Below are 21368 nucleotides of genomic sequence, written 5' to 3' on the forward strand. Positions count from 1 at the left end.
TGCAACCTATATATATATATATAAATGCAACTATATGCTTCTTGTCTGCTTGGTTAAAAGTAAGTAAGCTCTTCAAGACAAATATAAATTAGATTTCACTAACTCAATTCATATATTAAATACAGGTAACATTGTAAGAAGACAGCTCATGAAAGCAGGGAACATAGAATTAAGCACTGAACCCTCACTGATGGTGTATGTGCACTTTATTCTCTCAAGTGTATAGGGTAATCACTCTACTCTTCTCTAGTCATGCTTTCTAAAATTTGTTCTTCACCTAACCAATCAATAATATTTAACATACCAATGCAAGCATCATGAGGTCTTTTCAAGGTTGTAATGGGGCTAAGGTAAGGGTAAGGGTATATATATATGGCTAAGTGAGCTTTATAAATTGAATCCTTAATTAACCTAAGCTTTCGCCTAACATACATATACTCTATACAATTCTAATTCATGCCTAGCTACCCATAGTCTTCACTTTTGAATTACATACTCATGTATCAACCTTTCTTTAATTTTATCACATATGCATTGATTTTTCATTAACTTAACATTGGGGTAATTTTGTCCCCTTATTAATTTACTTATTTATTGAAAAATAAACATCACTTATAAATGTATATATATTTTGAAAAATAAACATAACTTATAAATGTATACGGATTTTTAATTTTTCTGGTCTCACATGAGTAGGTACCCAAATTCTCATCTATTTTATCATGACATATTCCCTTATTATCCCTTGTTCCCACAATTTTCCCATACTCAATTAACACAGTTTCTATCTTAAGCTAACCAAAGATTCAATTGGGATATTTAATTGTTTTTTCGCTTAAGGCTAGTAATGTGGTAAAATATAGAACAAATGGGATTAAAAGGCTCAAAGTGGCTGACAAAGGTAATTTAAAGGGTAGACTTATTTGGGATAAGTGAGCTAAACAAATAATGGCCTCAATCATACGTATGCATATAACATATTAAACATTGGACATATAGGATGAAACAAAATAAGATTACAATCATAGAGAAGCAAACACTCAAGAATAAAATATGTTCCAAATACAACTTCAAACAAGTTTACACAAAGGTTTTGATTTAAATTAGTGAAATTTTTCAAAAAGTAGGGTCTTAGAAGAAACTTATTATTTTCAATCAAGTAGAACATGCATGTGAATAACCTATTTCTATGCAATCTATCCTATTCTACAAAAAAAAAATTTACTAAATATCCTATTTTATTGGTGTTTTAAGGAAAAGAAATTACCTCCGGAAGTCAGGTACTGACCGATCTCCCCACACTTAAGGCTTTGCACCGTCCTCGGTGCCATTTGTCAGGAACAAAGGGGGGCTGGTAGCAGCATCTCCACCATCGGGATCGTCATGGCTCCCTGTGCTGGTAAATGAGGTGGATTCCGAGGTGTGTGGGTCTTTGTAGTTTTCCAAAAGTAGCTCCTTGAGGTATGTGAATCGGTGCTTGTTACGGTGCTCTCTTAGCTTTGCTTTGTGTTCCTGCCGATCCAACCTTTCAAGTATCTGATGGAGCAGTTGGTTTGTTGTAGGTGCTTGTGGTGTTGAAGGAGGAATGTCTTCAGTCGGTTCTTTAGGCTGGCTTATAGTGCCTGATGGTAGTCTGATATATTTCCCTTTAGGGACATACTGATCATCCCGGGGGAGTATGGTTTTGGTGTCCCCAGCTCTGTAGGATACTCCGGCTGCCGAGACGAGATCTGAAACCAAGGCGGGAAAAGGTAAGTTGCCCGCTATCTGTACGTGTCCCATTGCATTCCGGATGTGTCTTGGTAAGTTTAGGTGCTGGTCTGTAAGGATGCACCAGAGTAAAACAGCCATGTCTACAGTGAAGGAGGACTCGTGAGTGCTCGGAAAGACATAATGGGACATGATCTGTAACCATACTCGAGCCTCCAAGGTAAGTGCTGAAGCCGATATCCCTTTTGGTCGGGATCGATGGTATCCGTAGATCCATAGGCTGCCAGGTTGTGCTATAACTCTGAGAACGGTGTCCCAGTCAAATTGGTATGTCTGGCGCTTGAGTGAGGCTTCTTGGAATGCGTCAAATCCTATTGGAGCAGGGGGAAGATCTAAAGCTTGTTGGATGGCCTCTTCAGTTATGGGGACTTGCTTCTGACGGACATAGACAGACTGCATGGTTGGCATGTGAAAGTTGGAGTAGAATTCTACTACCCATGAGAGAGTAACCTGCCTTGGCTGTCTCCGTAGGAATTTCCATTGTCTTCATTCAATTTGTGGCTCAACAAATTTAGCAATGCGGGTTGGAAGGATAAGAAGGTATTCATTGTTGTAATTCCTCTCTGCCAGGATGGGGAACATCTGCTCACAGTAGCGGTTAGAAAACTGCGTAGTGTCCTTTGCTGGAAAGGCTTTTCCTTTTTCATTAACCTTGATGATCCTCTTAATTCTTTTTGTTGAGGGCTTTACTGCTGTTGAAGATGGCTCAGCCACTAATGCTCTTTTTGTTCCTCTCCTTGCTGGTGGTTTGGAAATAGCTTTCTCTTTTCCTTTCTTGGTGGCCATCCTTAAAAAGAAAAGAGAAAGTAATGTGTAAAGTGAACGGTTCGAGCAAGGGAGCGAATATAATGAGTGGTAATCAATGCATGGTAAAGAGGGATGTCGTTAACACATGGTCTACACTACATGTTAAAAGGTCATCAAAGGTAAGATAGTAAATGCATGTGATGGCAATTAAATGCAAGATGTTTATTGGCATGCCGACAAAAGCATGAGTAGCATAGATCAAGCATTCAATGTCCAAGTTAGATTACCATATCATTCAAACTAACAATCTGTTTGGGTGGACAATTATATTTTAATTAATAAAATATAAAAGGGGTTTTGTGAAAGGCAGGCATTAAAGTAGTGGAATAGAATAAATTATAATAATTTGCATTGCCATACGGGCATTTTCACAAACACTTGGCATGCATGATGAAGATGTTATAGAAAGTAGGAAAGGTGAACATGCAAGCAACCCTTATGAAAAGTAATATATAATTGTCAAACAACACCATAATAATCCACAAGAAAAATATGGAAAATAAAGACTGAAATAAATTTTCAACACCAATAAAAAGGGTAAAAAGAAAGAAAAATAAGGGAAAATATAGATAATGAAGCTGAAAAGAAAAAAAAATTAAAGCATAAATAAAATTGATAAGCTAAAGTAAAAAGTAAAGAAAGAAAGAAAAGAACATTGATGATGGGTGTGAAAAATAAGGATGGAGAAGGTAAAAAGTGAGAATGAATAGAGAAGGAAGAAGGGGAAGAAAGAAATAACAAAGGAAAAGAAAAATAAGGATTTGGGAGAAGAAAAGATAAGATATTTTGGCTGATCTGAATATTCTGTGCGCTACATGCGACGCGGATGCGTGGGTCACGCGGTCGCGTGTTGTGTGAATTTGTCAAGTGACGCGGACGCATGGGTCACGCGGTCACGTGACTTGAATTGTGCGAATGGCGCGAGAGCAAGACGCGATCGCGCGACTCTCTATTTCAAACTCTAATTGCCAAATTCTTAAGGTGACGCGAATGCGTGGTTGACGCGATCGCGTGAATGGCCATGCTAGGAGGTCGACGCGGCCGCGTGGGGCACGCGGTCACGTGACAAGGCTGGTGCTTCTAGCATCATTCCAGCCCAGTTCCATCGCAACTTGCTGCCATACACCTCTTGTACGTCGATTTTTAGGGTCACGCGTTCACATGAGTGATGCGAACGCGTTGGAGGCTTATTTTCCAAATGACGCAGTTGCGTGGGGTACGTGGACGCGTGGGCCTATTTGTACCTAAGGCACGCCTCCAGCCACGCTTTCGTGTGACTTACTGGTCAACTTCCTTTTCTTCACATTGCACTGGTGACGCGGACGCATCAGCGACGCTGCTGCGTCGCGTGCTCTTTTCTCTTTTTTTTTTAAATAAAAAATGCAGAATGCTAATGCAAACTATATGCAGCTACGTGCAGGGATGATGAAAAGAGTCATTAACATCATAAAAAGAAAGTAAAATTAAAACTAAGACTGAAACGGAACGATCATACCATGGTGGGTTGTCTCCCACCTAACACTTTACTTTTACGTCCTTAAGTTGGATGCTCGTTAGGCTCATTCAACTTCTCTTGGTGGATCTTCCAAGAGGAAGATCTCTAGTTCCTTTTGATTCTTCATCTTCTCACCATGGTAAAGCTTTAGGCGATGTCTATTAACCTTAAGAAATTTGGAGTTAACAGGATGACGCAGGTGGAAAACTCGGTATGGCTCTACTTTTTCTACTCTGTATGGTCCTTCCCATCTTGATCTCAATTTACCTGGCATGAGCCTCAGTCTGGAGTTATATAGTAGGACTAACTCCCCTGGTCTGAATTCTCTCCTTTTAAATATACTTGTCATGGACAGCCTTCATTTTCTCCTTGTAACGCCTGGAGTTGTCATATGCTTCTAGGCGAAGAGTCTCTAGTTCTGCTAGTTGCAGCTTTCTTTAAGAACCAGCTTTTGTAGGATTCATGTTGCACTTCTTCACAGCCCAGAAAGCCTTGTGTTCTACCTCTACGGGGAGGTGGCAAGCCTTTCCATATACCAAACGGAAGGGGCTCATCCCAATGGGTGTCTTATACGCTATTCTATATGCCCAGAGTGCATCTTGTAGCTTGGCACTCCAGTCTTTCCTATGAGGGTTTACTATCTTCTCCAGAATACATTTAATCTCTCTGTTAGAGACTTCTACTTTCCCATTGGTCTAGGGATGATAAGCTGTTGCTACCTTGTGAATTATCCCATGCTTTTTTAGTAATCCTGTTAGTCTCCTGTTACAAAAATGGGTGCCTTGATCGCTCACGATCGCTCGTGGTGATCCAAAGCGACAAATAATATGGTTTCTAACAAAGGAAACAACAGTGTTAGCATCATCAGTACGGGTAGAAATTGCTTTCACCCACTTAGAAACATAATCTACGGCTAACAGTATATAAGAGTAACCATTAGAATTTGGAAATGGACCCATGAAGTCAATGCCCCAAACATAAAAAATTTCATAGAAAAGCATAAGCTGTTGAGGCATCTCATCCCTCTTGGATATATTACCAAACCTTTGGCATGGGGAACAAGATTTACAAAATTCAGCAGCATCTTTAAAAAGAGTAGGCCACCAGAATCCACAGTCTAGAATTTTTCTAGCTGTTCTTTGAGGGCCAAAATGTCCTCCACTCTTAGATGAGTGGCAGGCCTCTAAAATGGACTGGAATTCTGATTGAGGCACACACCGTCTAATTACCTGGTCAGCACCACACCTCCATAAATATGGATCATCCCATATATAATATTTGGACTCGCTTTTCAGCTTGTCTCTTTGGTGCTTAGTAAAGTTTGGAGGAAAAGTGTGGCTAATTAGATAATTAGCTACAGGTGCATACCAAGGAACTACTTCAGATACTGCCTGTAAGTTATCAAATGGGAAATTATCATTTATAGGAGTGGAGTCACCCTTAATGTGCTCAAGGCGACTCAGGTGGTCTGCCACTAAATTTTGGTTACCACTCATATCTTTAATTTCTAAATCAAATTCTTGTAACAGCAGTATCCAACATATTAGCCTTGGTTTGGACTCTTTTTTTGCTAATAAGTAGTTTAGAGCTGCATGGTCTGAGTACACTACTACCTTAGTACTAAGTAAATAGGCTCGGAATTTATCCAGAGCAAAAATAATAGCAAGAAGCTCTTTTTCAGTAGTAGTATAATTAGATTGAGCGGCATCTAGAGTCTTAGATGCATAAGTAATTACAAAAGGATCCTTACCTTCACGCTGAGGCAGCGTACCTCTTACTACATGGTTGGAAGCATCACACATAATTTCAAACGGCTGCCTCCAGTCTAGTCCTCTCACAATTGGAGCTTGAGTTAGGGCGGTCTTCAGCTTATCAAACGCTTTCATACAGCTTTCACTAAACTCGAACTCAATTTCCTTCTGCAGTAATCTCGATATAGGTAATGCTACCATACTGAAATCCTTAATGAATCTCCTGTAAAAACCTGCGTGGCCAAGGAATGAACGGACTTCCCTCACGAAGGAGGGGTAAGGTAAACTAGAAATAACATCCACCTTTGCTAGATCTATAGAAATGCCTGTATTAGATACAACATGTCCTAGTACAATTCTTTGTTTGACCATAAAGTGACATTTTTCAAAATTTAATTCAAGATCTGTACTAACACATCTGTCTAACACTCTAGAAAAACTATCCAAGAAAAGGCTAAATGAATCACCATATATGCTGAAATCATCCATAAAAATTTCCATACAGTTTTCAATAAGATCAGAGAAAAGACTCATCATGCATCTTTGGAAAGTAGCCGGTGCATTACATAAGCCAAAGGGCATTCTCTTATAGGCATAAGTCCCAAAAGGACATGTAAAATTAGTCTTTTCTTGATCTTCAAGAGCTATATGAATTTGAAAGTATCCTGTATAACCATCTAAGAAACAATAATGAGATTTACCTGACAGGCGATCAAGCATTTGATCAATGAATGGTAAGGGGTAATGATCCTTGCGAGTGGCTTGGTTGAGACGCCTATAGTCAATGCAAACTCTCCATGAGTTCTACACTCTAGTTGTCAGAAGCTCTCCATGCTCATTCTTTATTGTTGTGACTCTAGACTTCTCGGGCACTACTTGTACTGGGCTGACCCATTCACTATCTGAAATCGGGTAAATGATATCTGCTTCAAGTAGCCTGGTCACTTTCTTCTTGACAACTTCTAAGATGGTGGGATTCAATCTTCTTTGAGGCTGACGGACAGGCTTTGCTCCCTCTTCTAAGAATATTCTGTGTTCACAAACATAGGGGCTAATGCCTACTATGTCCGCCAAGCTCCATCCAATCGCTTTCTTATATTTTCTCAGTACTCTGAGTAGTTATTCTTCTTGTTGAGAAGTGAGTTCCCTTGCAATGATGACTGGGAACTTCTGCTTGTCTTCAAGGTAAGCATACTTGAGGTGTGGAGGAAGGGGCTTTAACTCTAATTTTTGCTCATAGCTAGGCTCTGGATCATCCGGGGCTAGTGATAATGGTAAAGTCTTCTCATGGTTTTGAAAAAGTGTCCCCACACTTGGACCTTGCTCCATGTACTTTTCTTCTAATTCTTCCTGGTGAACTTCAGCTATAGTTTCATTAATAATGTTGCATTGGAAGATAGAATGATCTTCCGGAGGATGCTTCATAGCTTCATTTAAACTGAAACTCACTGTTCTGCCATCTATCTCAAAAGAGTAAGTTCTTGAGAATGCATCCAGCTTGAACTTTGAAGTCTTCAAGAATGGTCTTTCAAGCAGGATTGATGATGGTCTTCCTGAGTCATTAGGGGGCATTTCCAGGATGTAGAAATCAATGGGAAATGTGAGCCCCTTAATGCTCACTAGTACATCTTCAACAATTCCAACTACTGTAATAATGCTTTTATCTGCTAACACAAAATGAGCTGCCGACCTTAATGACAAAGGCATTATGCTAACACATGCTCCTAAATCACACATACAGTCAGAAAATATCACACCTCCAATGGTATAGCTAACCATACATGGACCTGGATCACTACATTTTTCAGGTATATTTCCTATTAAAGTAGATATAGAACTACCTAAAGGAATAGTTTTTAATTCATTAATTTTATCTTTATGTATGCACAAATCTTTTAGGAACTTTGCGTATTTAGGTACCTGTTGAATAACATCAAAAAGGGGAACAGTTACCTCGACCTTTCTGAATATTTCTACCATTTTGGGGTCAAGTTCCACCTGTTTTCTGGGCTTCCTTGCAAATTGTGGAAATAGAATAGGAGGGGCGCGATTTGTAGCTTCAGCATCCCTTGGTGCTTCATTCTGTTGTTGAGCTTCTTCTTCTTCAACTATGTCTTGTACGTCCTCTTCTTCTTCAGCTTCTTCTACTTCCACCACATCCTCTGTTGGCACGTTTTTTGGTGGGTTTGGCTCCTCATGGTTCCTCTCCTGCAGTGTGGTTCCGGACCTTAGAGTGATGGTATTGATGCCACCCTTAGGATTAGGCAGTGGTTGAGAAGAAATTCCATTAGAGATTGAAGGTTTATGTGTGGAATTAAGTGAGGAATCCATCCGGGAGACGAGAGCTTGTAAAATGGCAGTTAAGCCATTCAGACTAGAATTCAGCTGAGCATGCATGTCTTGTTGTCCTTGTGCAAGAGAACGGAGCAACTCGTCATTTGATGAGGAACTAGAATAAGCAGTCTGAGAAACTTGTTGTTGGGTTTGCTGAGGTCCTTATGATTGTCTTAGGTGAGGTGCTTTGTAAGGTTGGTTCTGATTCTACTGTCAATTGTTGTTATTATTATTCCACCTCTGGTTTCTATTATTGTCTCTGCCTCCTCTGTTAAAGTTATCCCTCCAGCCATGGTTAGAATTAACTGTCCAACCTTGGTTGGAGTTGTCCTGCCATCCATGGCTATTGTTGCCACCTTGGTTGTAGTTGCCGCCTTGTTGATTGTATCCTTGATTTAGGCGGTCATAGAAGTTGTGATTGGCTGCCACAGTGTTGTCTTCCTGGAGTTGTGGGCATTCATCAGTATAATGAATATAGTCAGTACAGATCCCGCATACTCTTTGTGGAACTAACTGTTGGCTCTGTTATAGTGAAGGCTGAGCTTGTTGTGCTTGTTGTTGGTTCAACTGCATCTGCTTCAGTAGGTTGGTCATTTCATATATACTCTGGGTGAGAGCAGTAGTCTCTTTGCTAGTGGAAATATCTGTAACAGCTTTGGGGTTGCGCCTCTGTCTGTGATTCCTAGTGGAATCAGCTAAGTCGCTGATCAGTTGCCATGCTTCATCCACGGTTTTGTACTTTTTCAGTGAACCATTACTGGCACCTTCCAGTGTGGTCTTATCCTGGGGGGTTCATGCCTTGGGTGAAGTAACTGATCAATACTAGTTTACCAATCATGTGATGGGGACATGCATCCAGGAGATTGTTGAAGCGCTCCCAATATTCAAAGAGAGTCTCTGATTCACCTTGAACAATGCAGGAGATCTCTTTTCTCAATTTATCTGTAACTTCAGCTGGGAAGTATTTTTCCAAACATTCTCTCCTGAGTGTATCCTAGTTGGTAACAGTTGCTTCAGGTTGGGAGTAGTACCACTCCCTCGCCTTTCCTTCAAGAGAGAACGAAAAAGCAGTTAACAGGATAGAAGTTTCATCTGCACCATGACGCCTAACAGTAGAACAGGCTGTCTGGAAATCCCTAAGGTGCTTGATAGGCTCTTGAGTAGGTAAGCCATGAAACTTGGGCATCAAGTTGATCAGTGCGGTTTTTAGTTCAAAATCTGCAGCTACAGTTGGGTGATGTACTTGATATGGCTGCAGTGTAAAGTATGGGGCTCCTGCCTCCTGGAGAGTAATCCTCCTAGGTGCTGCCATGTTTCCTGCACGTAGATCAACTGGATCAGTAGTAAATGAGCTTGTCTCGCTCTCAGATGGCGGTTCAAATTTGTCCTCAGATGAGACTGGTGAATTGATAATAACTACTTCACCACCCTCGGAGGCTAATAGACGTCGAGTTCGTCTAATATGTGAAAGAGTTCTTTCAATTTCAGGATCTAAGGGGACAAAACTCATATCAGGCAATGAACGTGTCATCCAAAATGAGAGACATGTAACTCATGGTCACAGAAATAAAAATAAAGTATGCAAATAAAATAAAATATATACACTAATTAATAATTTAGCACACTATTGCATCTCCCCGGCAACGACGCCAAAAATTGATGCGTGGCAGAAGTTAACCAATTTAGAGATTTCAATTAAGAGACAGCGTTGCACGTATAGCTCTTAACCAGCTAAGATCTGCCTCACCAATTTAAAAAGGGTTGTCACAAAATTTTAGAAATAAAATACTGGGAGTATGAGTCCCAGGTCGTCTCCCAAGGAGTTGCAGGAAAGAGTGCTAATTTATTAATCAGAAAATTCTCAAAAAGTTGAGTTTGATGATGAGTAATTAAAATAATTGAAAATTGAGGCAATAAAAATAAACTAAAAATAATTATTGATATTCTGAATAAAAGGCCTTGACTGGGGGAATAATTAAGTGGAACTTCTATCCTTGTTGGCATCTTCTCAAGTGTGGTGTAAAAAGGTTGTTGTTCTCACTCGATTTTCCTTTACTAAATAAGGAAAGATATGGTGATTGAACTAACTCTTACCTTCAGATCCTAGCCCTCTCCCTTGGGGAGGTCTAGTGTTAGTAAGTATGAAGTTAGCTAACAATATCCAGATTAACCAAGCACTTGAGCATTCCAACTCAAGTATCACCTCTTAATCAACCCCCATGTCAAGTAAAAATTCTACTCCATTGACATGAAATTAATAATCATAAAAATATGAGAACACATAATTGATTAAAATAAAATAGAGAATTAAAATTAATTAAAATAAAAATAACTTCATATATTAATAAATTCAAAATGTAACATACTTAATTGAATAGGGTCAATGAGTAACTAATTAAAAATAAAGGAACAAGGAAACAAACTAAAGTAATGTCTTCAACGGAGGTAATGACTTTCAGCATCCAAAAACCCAAGCAAAAACATAAACTATCAATGCAACTCTAAAAACTCATATCTGAAACTAAGTGTAATCCTAATGTGATGAATCTCAATGTGTGTGGATGCGTGTTGAGTCTCTGCATGTTCCCTAGGTTTAATCTGTGTTTTTGGGCCAAAAACTGGGTCAAAAAATGGCCCAAAATCGCCCAGCGTATTTAATATTTTTGTAGTTTGCGCAGGTCACGCGTACGCGTCGTCTACGCGTTCGCGTCATTCAGTGTTTTTCCTTGTGACGCATTCGCATCGTTCACGCGTTCGCGTCATGCGTTGTAGAATCCAATCCACGCGTTTACGTCAGGCATGCGTCTGCGTCACTGCAAATTCTTCACTTCGCGCGTTCGCGTGGGCCATGCGCTCGCGTCATTGCTCGCTGGTCATCTCCTTAGTTTCTTGTGTTCCTTCTATTTTTGCAAGCCTCCTCTCTAATTTTGAAGTCATTCATGCCCTATGAAGTCTGAAATACTTAACACACAAATCACGGCATCAAATGGGATAAAGGAAAATTAAAATACATAATTAAAAGTCTCTAGGAAGTAAGTTTTCAACCATGGAGTGATTTTGGGAAGGAATTGTAAATACATGCTTATCATATGAATAAGTGGGTAAAGATTTGAGAAAACCACATAATTAAACACAATATGAATCATAAAATAATGGTTTATCAAGAACGTAGCATGAAGGACACACTTGAAACTCCGGTGGACAGTTAGCAGCATGACTTTGTATTGGAACAATTGGAGGAAGCCGTAATTGTTAAAGAGGAGGAAGTGGTCGACGACTTAGGAGATGCGGAACATCCATGGGAAAGCCCAGTCATAGAAACCCCTTCTAAGGAGTTTGAATTTGATGTTGAGGAGGGTGTACAACCTCCAAGGCATATCATGGTTGAAGACTTTGAAGGGGATGATCAAGAGATGGATTCAATCATTAATGAATTCTTATCTACATTTGAATCCTCTCCCATTGGACTTGACATGGAGATTAAAGAAGAAGAAGCACAACCTCCCATGCCCTTCGTAAATAATGAAGAAGATATCGAATTGGAAGAAAGCTCCCAAGAGGAAGAGGTTGAAATTGAAGAAGCTTGCAAGGAGGTGGAAGTTGTCAAGGAATAGCTCAAGGGAATGGAGCTGGAAATCACCTTGCCAAAGTTGCTGGAGACCTCTCCCCCAAAGCCATCACTGTCCATTCCTTCATTTAAGTGGGTAAATCTCTCATCTCTAAGCTTAATTAGCTCACTTGAATATTCTTTGCTTGAGACGGATGGGCAACTTAGAGCTCTTTGTGGCTATAAGAGTAAGAGGGAGATGGTTAGTGGTAAGAATTGTCATGTAAGGTTCAATATGGTTGCATGCTCTAAATTGAAGTATAAGGGTTGGTATAATTCTCAATTGAATGGGTTTAGGAAATCGTTTGGATATCTCCGTGAGAATTCTGACTGCTTACCACCCGGTTGGAACAAAGATGGTCAACAAGAAGACGGGTACAAAAGCAAGGTTTGGGACCCCGGAGGCCATTGGGGTCTTGTCACTTGCTTTGACTTGCTTGAAGGCTTTATACGCCTAGTTTGGGATCCCGGAGGCCATTGGAATCACAAACATTGATGGGGATTCCTGGATGAGTTCAAGCACAAGCCACCATAACAGAGAGCTCATAAAATGTCCAACTTAAGGACTTTAACTAAAAGTGCTAGGTGGGAGACAACCCACCATGGTATGATCATTCTTTTTCAATCTTAGTTTTATTTTATTTTGTCTTATTCTTAGTTATATTTTACTCTATTTTTCTTAGTATTCCTGCATATAGTCTGCATTTGCATCTGCATTATGCATAAAAAAAATATGCACACGATGCGCAAATGTCACTGACGCGTCCGCGTCATACGTGCTTTCAAACCAAGAAGAAAAGTGGCAGAGAGTCATGCGGGAGCATGGCTGGAGGCGTGGCTTAGGCACAAGCATGCCCACGCGAATGCGTCCCTGACGCGTCCGCGTCATTTGTGAAAATCAGCTTCCCATGCGTGCGCGTCACCCACGCGCACGCGTGACCCTACGAAATCGACGTAAAGAGGTGTATGGCAGAGAGTTATGATGGAGTGCGGCTGGAATGATGCCGAAGCATAAGCCCTATCACGCGAATGCGTGCCCCACGCGTCCGCATCGTTTTTCAAAAAAAGGCCATTCACGCGATCGCGTCACCCACGCGAACACGTCACCCAAATTTTTGGCAAAATGCGTATAAAACAGAGAGTTGTGCGTACGCGAAGCTGCACTCGTGCCAATAGCACAAATTAGGTCACGCGAGCGCGTGACCCACGCGTCCGCATCACCTGAACTTATCACACACCACGCGATCGCGTGCTCCACGCGTCTGCGTTGCATGCGACGCACAATTTATCCAGATCAACGCCAGAATTCTTATCTTTTCTTCTCCAATTCTACATATCTTTCTATTATCATTATTTCTTCTTTCTTCTATCCTTTCTTATTCTTTCTTCCCTCTTTCTTACTTTCTTTTTCTTCATCTTTTTGACCTCTCACCCTTCTTCACTTCTATTCTATTTTATTTAATTTATTTGCATACTTTCATTCATTGCATTTTAATTTTGTGCATATTTTTATTTTCTTTTCTAAATTTATTATTTTTCCGTAGGTGTTAAATTTTCTTTTTCAACTGTTGTATCTTTTCTGGTATTATTTTGGTGCTTAGTGACTTATTTTACGCTATCGGATGATATTATTTATCTATCAATGACAATCTTTTATGATACCTGTATCCGTTTTGCATTGACATGAATTTATATTATCTTGCATTACCCACACTCTCTCCCCCATTGTTGCAACTTTTGCACTATTGATATGCCATTTGCTTCTTACTATTTTCTCACTTGCATGTTGTAGCTACCATGTAATTGAGACTCTTAATATTTGGCATTAACCCAACCATATTTTAATTTGTTTTCTTATCTTTATTTTTGGGTTACTTTTCCTCCTGTTCCTCTTCTTTCAGGGTGGCCACCGAGAAGGGAAAGGAGAAGTTTCTAAACGGGGCGAACAACAAGACCATCTGCACAATCTCTGGAGAAAAGCGTCAGTTGGAGCAACCCGTCCACTTGCACATCTCAGCATGCACCGAGGACGGTGCAATCTTTAAGTGTGGGAAGGTCGATACCGACATCCATGGATTAGTTACCTTCTTCTCAACACCAATGTTTTATTTTCTTTGTTTGTTCATTGTTGCATTTGTATGTTTGATTGCATATTTGTTTGATTTTGTGCATATTTTACCACTTGGTTGAAGTAATATTTTCTTTTTCAAGAAACTTTTTATAACATTTCACTAATTTGATTTAAAATTTTTTTATTAAACTTGTTTGAAGGAATATTATACTGGAACATGGTTTAGAGCTCGAACACACAAAAACCCATGAGATTTTGAGCCTATTTGATTGGTTGCATTTTATCAACCAAAATTCTGTTTTAGTGTATATTTTTCTCTCTAAAATTGTGATCTTTGTCTTGCTTGATTCTATATTTCCATGGTTTGATGTATGCATGCACTTGTATGATTGAGGCCTTGTTTCACTAAGCTTACATACCCATATGGCCTTAACCTTTCATTATCCTTTGCAAACCAATTTGAGCCTATTTTACCCCTTTTATTCTTTACTTTAGCACATCATTAACTCTAAATGGAAAACAATAATGTCCTTAATTTGAATCCTTGGTTAGCTTAGACTAGTGAGAGTGCTTATGAATTAAGTGTAGAGAAAGTGGGTTTGGAAACATTTGGTATGAGAATTGAGTATTGATGACATGTCATCATGTCATGTTTTTCTATGCCTTTTTCCTTTGGTTTCAATAGGTTTTATGCACTTTCTTGATCCATAAGCAAGCCAATTGGGTAGATTTTCATGTTTCCTTTGATTTAATCAACCATGTATGAATTCATGCTATTTCATGAGGTTTTATGCTATAATTGTTACATATTATGATAGAATGAATATCTCATGATTATGAGCATAGCTTTGATGTGTTTGGTTGATTAATGATAGGTGAAGAAGGCTTGGAGAAAGGGTGAAGCAAGAAGGAATGGCTAGGAGTAAAGAGAGGACAATGGAATAAGTGAAATTGAACCAGGAAGCAAAAAGTTGGACCTAAAGTTAACCTCAAACTTTTGGGTGAAAAATTAGCCTCAAAGTTAGACCCCTAACTTTGAAGCTAACGTTAGAACTTGAAAATTACTCCCTGGGCACCAAAAGTTTGCGCCAACGTTAGCCCCCTAACTTTGAGGCTAACGTTGGCATGAAGAAAACCTCCCTGGGCACCAAAAGTTTGCGCCAACGTTAGCCCCCTAACTTGGTGGCTAACGTTGGCACATGAAAATCACAAGGGGAGGAGCAAAAGTTTGCGCCAACGTTAGCCCCCTAACTTGATGGCTAACGTTGGCGCCACACACCACAACAGCTTGAAGGGGTATACTTCCAACAAGAATAACTTGAGCTACAGAGCTCCAAATGAGGTGATTCAAGAAGCATTGGAAAGTAGGAATCAAGAGCTTTCCAAGCATATATGGCACTGCATGGTGGACACTAAAATTGAGGGAGAAAACTGCCCCGCAATGTGCATAAACGAACATGGTGGCAACCTGCAGTGAGGCCAACTGACCTGTGCACCTTCAACGGAGTATAACTCGAGCTGTAGAGCTCCAAATAATATGCTCCCAACGGCATTGGAAAGTAGACATCCAGGGCTTTCCAACAATGTATAATAGTATGGGGTGGACAATACGTTTGAGCCTCCAGAACTGGCATTTTCGCCAACGTTTGAGGCAAACGTTGCCTCAAACGCTGCACACCAAAGCCAGCGACCATGCCCTCTTCAAATGATCATAACTTGAGTTGTAGATGTCCAATTGAAGTGATTCTTAGTGGGTTAGAAAGCTGACATTCAGAGCTTTCCAACCATATATGATAGTCTATATTGGGCATAAAATTGGCAACATGACAAGAGGACAAAGTTGGCGCCATAAATGTGCATAAGGGAGGCCAACGTTGGAGCAAAAGTTAGACCCCTAACTTTGGCAACAACGTTGGTATCAGCAAATTTTGTGGGCTGATATGAAAAGTTAGACCAAAAGTTAGACCCCTAACTTTTGCTCTAACTTTTGCACCAACTTTTGCAAACTCAACCCGGTTCAATTCGGTTCCTCTTCAAACTCCAAGAGCAATCAACCAAGGCCTTTATCAACCCAATTCCATCAAGAGCAAGGGCCCAAATGATCATCACTCAAAGGCACAAGAAATAGATAAAATAGGAATTTCATTATAATTTGTTTTTAATTTCATTTTCATTTCCATTTTGTAAAGCCTATATAAGGCATCATTTTCATATTTGTGAGGGGGGCTGGCTCCATAAGGGAGCACGAGGATTCAAGAGCTCTCTTTAAATTTTCTTTTCTTTGTTTTTGAGTCTTGGGTGGAGAATTGAAGGTGTTCTGTTTCAATCTCAACCTTGAGATTTCTCGCTGCTTTCTTTACTGCTTAATTGAATCGAAATTTCTGTTAATTGCTCTTCATCTACTTTCTCTGCAATTTACATTTCCTTTGCAATTGTTCTTGTTGGATCTAGGAAGGCATTGAGATCTAGACTTGGTTATCTAGTCTCTTGGGTTCTGAGATCTTAATTCCAATTTTACATTCTCTGTTTATTGCTTTTCATGTTTATTTACATTTCTGTTTTGGTTCCGAATCAATCAAATCCATCTTTTACTTCTCTGCTTGTTGCAATTTAACTTTTCCTTGTTGAATTTCCGCAAATCCAATTCCCAATTCCCTTTACATTTAATGCAATTTATATTTCTTGTCATTTAAGATTCTTGCAATTTTAATTTCTTGCTCTTTAAGTTACTTGCCAATTTACATTCTGCAACTTTAAATTCATTGTCATTTACTTTCTGTTGGCTACAATTTCACACAATTCACTAAATGTCAGCTTGACTAAACTAATCACCCACTAAAATTGCTTGATCCATCAATCCCTGTGGGATCGACCTCACTCCCGTGAGTTATTATTACTTGATGCGACCCGGTGCACTTGCCGGTTAGATTTGTGTGTTTTGGGAGAAATTTATTTTTCACCAAAATACTCATCAAGTTTTTGGCGCCGTTGTCGGGGATTGATTAGATCAACAATGATTAAGTGGGTGAGAAGTCTAGATCAAGCATTTTCTTTATTTTTGTTTTCCGTTTCAAAGTGAAACCAAGGTGTTTGAGTTTTTGCCTCACTAAGAAATTCTCATCTCTGATATGAGTAATTTCAATTTTCATTGATGTTTGCAAAATACAAATGGAGTTCAACTCATCATTTGGTCAAACAAAATTTTATGGGATATCAACCACCATCACCAATCTCTAATGATGGCTGGGGATATCACCAAGAAACTTCAAATTCTGGGCACTCCAATTCATGGAGCTATGCTTCAGAACCACAAGATGAGAAAGAAAATCATATGGGATATTTCCCTCCACCACAAAATGATGCAAGTCATAATTCTAATGGTGGCTGGGAAGGGAATTCTAGTGCTCCATATGATATTCATCCAGAGATATCATCACTTGACCATACTTCAACCGAAAGCCCCTTTCAAAACTCACCACCCACACAAACTTCCATGAACCACTCATGGTTTTCAGAATTTGAGTCTAGGTTCAACAGAATGGCGGAGGAATATCAAAAGTCCCGGAGGGAACTAGAAATCCTTTCTCAGGAGACGGATAAGCAATTGGAGGACACAGATAAACGCTTAGAGCTACTAAGCAAGGAAAATGAAGACCAATTGATGGATGTGAAGGATAAAGTGGAAGAGCAAGATGAGGAGGCCACTGCATCAAGTGAACTTTCAATGAAGAATGAGGTGGTTGAACCTGAAACTGCACTTGAGATGACAAGAGAACATGAAGACTCACAACTCTCACAAACCTCCCTGGACCAAAACGCCTCAACATTTGAATCCATGATTGAAAGGTATGACGAGGAGATGAAGAAATGTTGGGAAGATCGACAAACCTCCCCCATGATAGAGCGATTGAAACAAATGTTGGGTGTAAAAGAGGAAGTGGAGGAGCAAGAAAGTGAAGAAGTCATTCCAAACTCAAGTGAGGCAGAGAAGTACATAAAGGAGGAGTTCATGGAACCACCAATACAAGAGACTCTTGATGAAAAGAAGACTCCAACAATCACACAACCACCAAGACTTGGATTCAAAGAAGTGAAGGCAATTAACAAAAGCACCAAGAAGAGGATTGTGACCAAACTACCAAGGACAACATTCAAGAGGAGGTCAACCACAAGCAATCCAACCCCTGGACCAATAGCAAGCAAGCTCAATCAAGCCATGTACAAAAGAAAGCTTGCTGAAGAGAGACCAAGACAGGGGGTAATAGCTGAATCTTCTCCTCCTTTGAAGTCATTTCTCTTAACAAATTGGAAGAAGAGGAAGAAAGTAAAGAACAGGTAGACAGTAGGTACATTTCTTTTCCTTGCTTTGTTTAAATTTCAATAAATTGGCATATGGTTACATTCTAAGTTTGGTGTTGCCCTGCAACAAACTGTTTTCCATCTTCATGGTTGATTGCATCAATTTTACATGAAAGTGACACACCAAGATTCTAAGTTTGGTGTGCCACTTATTTTCTATGCAATTCATTCAAGCAACACTACTTGTCTGCATAATCATAATGCCCCTTGCAGTGTCATTTTGGATAATTTAGTTTTTCTCTCTGCTCTATTCATTTACTTGTTTTTAGCGCTTTCTTTTATTAACTGTTTTTGTTAATACATCACTAAGAGACCCTTATTCATGACATATTCTTTACTTGGTGATTGTATTTAACATATAACAGTTTCTTTCATTTAGCTTTATTTCAAATAAATTGACATGTGGTTGCATTCTAAGTTTGGTGTTTCTATGCAACACAATTTGCTTCAAATCTTTACTGGATACTTGCAGTGATTCCAAGCAAAAGTGTCACATTAAGTTTGGTGTGCCACTTATTCTTTATGCAAAGTATTATGCTCACCTTCTTAAGCTTGCAATCACAATGTCTCTGTCTCTTGTGCCTCGATTGTTATCTTTAATTTTGCTTGCTTAAAACACATGTGCTACTAACATTTCATTATGTAAGACATTCATGATACATCTTAGCCCCATAGCCATTGTTCTAATTATTGCTTGAGGATGAGCAAGTATTTTGAGTTTGGCAAGGGAAGGAGGAAGAATAGAGGAAAAAGGACAACAATAATGAAGATGAACTGCAAGGTTGTAAAGTTCCTTTTCCTCTCATTTGTTTCAAGCACTATAAACTGCATGATTGTCTTTACCTTCTCTTTATGCATGTGTGTATGAAAAGGCATAGTTTGATTTCTAAATTGCAACATGGTGCTATGTCATTATGATTACCAACTTGAGTTTTGTGAATTCAAAAGCAACAAAGTATCATGATCATAAACAAACAAGGCAGTAAGAAGATTTTAGCATGTGCATAAAAGTATTGGTAAGCTAGTATGTTTGATTGTTGCTTAATTGCATTAGATTTTATTTAATTGAAGTTTTCATCTAGGACATTTTGTGAAATCTTTTGAAAATCATGAAAACCTTGAAGAAGCAAATGCAAAAATAAAGCAAGAAAAGAAAAAGGGAAAGAGTGAGAAAGCTGAAGGCTCTGAGTACCAATGGCAATTTATTTGCTAAGTACTTGTGGTGTTTATGTATCAAGCCAAATGCTTGAAAACAAAACACTTAGAAGTCAAGGCTAGGCTCAAAGTGCAAAAGCACTCCTTCAAAGCTCAAGGCTCTGAGCATCAATGATTAGAAAGTTAAGAAGAGAAAAGAAAAATGAGCTTAATGAAGTCCTCTAATCAAATGCTTGTGGTGCTTATGTATCAAGTGGTAATACTTGAAAACAAAGCATTTAGAAGTCGTAGCTTTGTTATCAACTCATGGGGCAAAGCACCCAAAAGGAGAAGCTAAATAAAAAAATCAAAAGCTTGTTTCAAGGAAGAAATATAAAAGAAAGATTTCATAAATTGAGCTAGATGGAAGCATCAATCATTTACATTTCTTTTGTGATTGTAGCATGCTTAGAAAACTAGCTTACCATGAACATTGAGTTGCTATTCTTCTTACCTTGGATTGTCAATCTTTATTGCATGATTCTTTTCTTGCTTGGGGACAAGCAAGATTTAAGTTTGGTGTTGTGATGACATGTCATCATGTCATGTTTTTCTATGCCTTTTTCCTTTGGTTTCAATAGGTTTTATGCACTTTCTTGATCCATAAGCAAGCCAATTGGGTAGATTTTCATGTTTCCTTTGATTTAATCAACCATGTATGAATTCATGCTATTTCATGAGGTTTTATGCTATAATTGTTGCATATTATGATAGAATGAATATCTCATGATTATGAGCATAGCTTTGATGTGTTTGGTTGATTAATAATAGGTGAAGAAGGCTTGGAGAAAGGGTGAAGCAAGAAGGAATGGCTAGGAGTAAAGAAAGGACAATGGAATAAGTGAAATTGAACCAGGAAGCAAAAAGATGGACCTAAAGTTAACCTCAAACTTTTGGGTGAAAAGTTAGCCTCAAAGTTAGACCCCTAACTTTGAAGCTAACGTTAGAACTTGAAAATTACTCCCTGGGCACCAAAAGTTTGCGCCAACGTTAGCCCCCTAACTTTGAGGCTAACGTTGGCATGAAGAAAACCTCCCTGGGCACCAAAAGTTTGCGCCAACGTTAGCCCCCTAACTTGGTGGCTAACGTTGGCACATGAAAATCACAAGAGGAGGAGCAAAAGTTTGCGCCAACGTTAGCCCCCTAACTTGGTGGCTAACGTTGGCGCCACACACCACAAGGCATACAAGGGGTATACTTCCAACAAGAATAACTTGAGCTACAGAGCTCCAAATGAGGTGATTCAAGAAGCATTGGAAAGTAGGAATCAAGAGCTTTCCAAGCATATATGGCACTACATGGTGGACACTAAAATTGAGGGAGAAAACTGCCCCGCAATGTGCATAAACGAACATGGTGGCAACCTGCAGTGAGGCCAACTGACCTCTGCACCTTCAACGGAGTATAACTCGAGCTGTAAAGCTCCAAATAATGTGCTCCCAACGGCATTGGAAAGTAGATATCCAGGGCTTTCCAACAATATATAATAGTATGGGGTGGACAATACGTTTGAGCCTCCAGAACTGGCGTTTTCGCCAACGTTTGAGGCAAACGTTGCCTCAAACGCTGCACACCAAAGCCAGCGACCATGCCCTCTTCAAATGATCATAACTTGAGTTGTAGATGTCCAATTGAAATGATTCTAAGTGGGTTAGAAAGCTGACATTCAGAGCTTTCCAACCATATATGATAGTCTATATTGGGCATAAAATTGGCAACATGACAAGAGGACAAAGTTGGCGCCATAAATGTGCATAAGGGAGGCCAACGTTGGAGCAAAAGTTAGACCCCTAACTTTGGCAACAACGTTGGTATCAGCAAATTTTGTGGGCTGATATGAAAAGTTAGACCAAAAGTTAGACCCCTAACTTTTGCTCTAACTTTTGCACCAACTTTTGCAAACTCAACCCGGTTCAATTCGGTTCCTCTTCAAACTCCAAGAGCAATCAACCAAGGCCTTTATCAACCCAATTCCATCAA

The 21368-nt window shown here is 39.4% G+C and overlaps 1 non-coding gene across 1 annotated transcript; it reads left to right on the forward strand.

Annotated features, from left to right (window-relative positions):
- The first annotated feature begins 8993 nt into the window (after window positions 1-8993).
- On the forward strand, window positions 8994-9097 carry LOC148545798 (small nucleolar RNA R71). Its single transcript, XR_015901568.1, has one exon. It is a non-coding gene; the product is annotated as a small nucleolar RNA R71 (small nucleolar RNA).
- The last annotated feature ends 12271 nt before the right edge of the window (window positions 9098-21368 follow it).

Source organism: Arachis ipaensis, chromosome B9, assembly GCF_059453495.1.
Source record: "Arachis ipaensis isolate K30076 ecotype BB chromosome B9, ASM5945349v1, whole genome shotgun sequence".
NCBI lineage: Eukaryota > Viridiplantae > Streptophyta > Magnoliopsida > Fabales > Fabaceae > Arachis > Arachis ipaensis.